We start from the raw sequence: 2,210 nt of genomic DNA, 5'->3' as shown, positions 1-2,210 counted from the left end.
GTAATTAAATAATATTCACGAAAATATTCTTCCATCGGCATATATTTTGACTCCAGTATTAACTGTGTCCAAACGGTTTTCCAAAAGCCCTTCGTAAGAATTAAATCCCAAGAAACATAGAAAAAGTTCTTAAACAACCATGCCAGGAAGTGTTTCAGTTCTTTTTGAGCTTGAATCAAGCTAAAATTTACAAATCGTTGTTCAAGAATCATTTTAAGTTTAAGATAAATGTCCATATGCGGCTCTGAGAGCCAAGAGTCTTCCCACGGTTCCTCCATAGTTTAGATATGGAATAGCAAAGCAAAACCAAGAAGAGGAATCCAAAGTTTTCAGGGTTTACTCACACAAATCAGTCGCTTAGGGATCGGGGATCGTTCTGCTCTCAATTCTCCACCATTTGTTGCAGTGGGGATCCTGCAACACGCATATATCAAACCAGGAGTCCCGTGGAAAGGAAATATATATGGACAGACAGATTCTTGATAGCTGTTTCAGAGATGTTTATTTCTCCAGCCGCATGGCCGGAGCTCTGCCGAGGAACTGTTCCAGTCACGGGACCAAGGGTCCTTCTGCCCGCGCAGGGAACACAAACCAACCAATGGGAACGAGGCTGAGCAGGGGCAGGGAAACCCCGTGTCTGTGCCCTCAGGGCCCCTCTCCCAGGGCTCCATGGCGGGGGAGGGACCCCAACACCCTGTTACTCTGGTGTCATCGGAATTCTGGAATTACGGATTCTCTTCCTGGCTCTGCAATCACCCTGTGGCTTGGGAAAGTCATAGAATCAGAGAATTATTAAGGTTGGAAAAGACCTCTGAGATCATCAAGTCCAACCTTCAGCTGAATGCCCACTAAACCACATCCCAAAGTGCCATTTCTACTTCTTTTTGAACACTTCCAGGGATGGGGACTCCACCACTGCCCTGGGCAGCTGTGCCAGGGCTGGACAACCCCTTCCAGGGAAAAACTTTTTTCCTGATATCCAATCTAAACCTCCCCTGGCCCAGCCTGAGGCCGTTCCCTCTCTCCTGTCCCTGTTCCCTGCGAGCAGAGCCCGACCCCCCCGGCTGCCCCCTCCTGTCAGGGACTTGTGCAGAGCCACAAGGTCCCCCCGGAGCCTCCTTTGCTCCAGGCTGAGCCCCTTCCCAGCTCCCTCAGCCACTCCAGCCCCTTCCCAGCTCCGTTCCCTTCCCTGGGCACGCTCCAGCCCCTCAGTGGCTCTCGTGTCCTGAGGGGCCTGGAACTGGACACAGCACTCGAGGTGGTCCCTCAGCAGTGCCCAGCACAAAGGGATGATGAATGTGGTGTGTATGGGGTTTGTATGTGGTGTTTGTGGTGGACATGGGGGCAGTTGGTCTCCTGAAACTCAGACAGCTCCCTCTGAGCAAAGAGCAGCTGGGAGGGGCTTTTACCTTGGGCAAGTGCAGCCAAACACAAGTTTGATGCAGTTCTGGAGTCCACAAGCTGATCCAAATGACTTCTCCTATCCCTCTGTGTCTTTTGCATTCAGGCACCATACAGAGATACCTTTGACTGGCATTTGATGACATTTTAGCAAAAATTTACACCTTTTGCTGCCTGTGAATGCCAGCACATCTCATTAAAAACTGATATTGGTATACCGTTGTGGCACCTTGCTCGGGATGCAAATTCAGTTTCTCCTTGTTGCCGTACCCTGTTGAGCCAACATATGTCATGGCCCTTGAGTCTGAACGTGGCAGAGGTCTAATTGACCTGGGTAAATTTCCAGCACACACCACAGTGGGTCACTGGAAGGTCCCAGGAACCCTCACCAAATTTTAATCAAACCTAATGAGACCAAGAAGCGAATGCAGAGATGAGTTGTGCGATGCAGCAAATGCATCTAGAACCATGAGTGATTAATTCAACCCCAATTTTCTCTTCCTGGAGCTCCAGAGGACTTTGCTGGCTGCAAGGCAGGGAAGGGGTTGAAGTAGAGCCATTTAAGGAGCAGTCCAGGTGGATCCCATCCCAGCAACAGCATGGAAGGTTTCTCTCTCCAGAGGGAATGGTCCTACTTAGGGAGGAGATACTGTGGATAGACCTGTCATGAAATGAAATTTCATCAAAGATCTGAGCCAGAAAGCCACAAAACCCTGTAGGACAGAAGTGCTCTGCTAGTAATGAGCTGTCTGCCCTTGGAGGAGAGCCAGAACCAGACATATCCCAAATAATTCCCCGACTTGGGCTTC

This window comes from Corvus brachyrhynchos, unplaced genomic scaffold, assembly GCF_000691975.1.
Source record: "Corvus brachyrhynchos isolate BGI_N302 unplaced genomic scaffold, ASM69197v1 scaffold182, whole genome shotgun sequence".
Lineage (NCBI taxonomy): Eukaryota > Metazoa > Chordata > Aves > Passeriformes > Corvidae > Corvus > Corvus brachyrhynchos.
The sequence above is the reverse complement of the archived record's forward strand: the minus strand, read 5'-3'. Positions refer to the sequence as shown.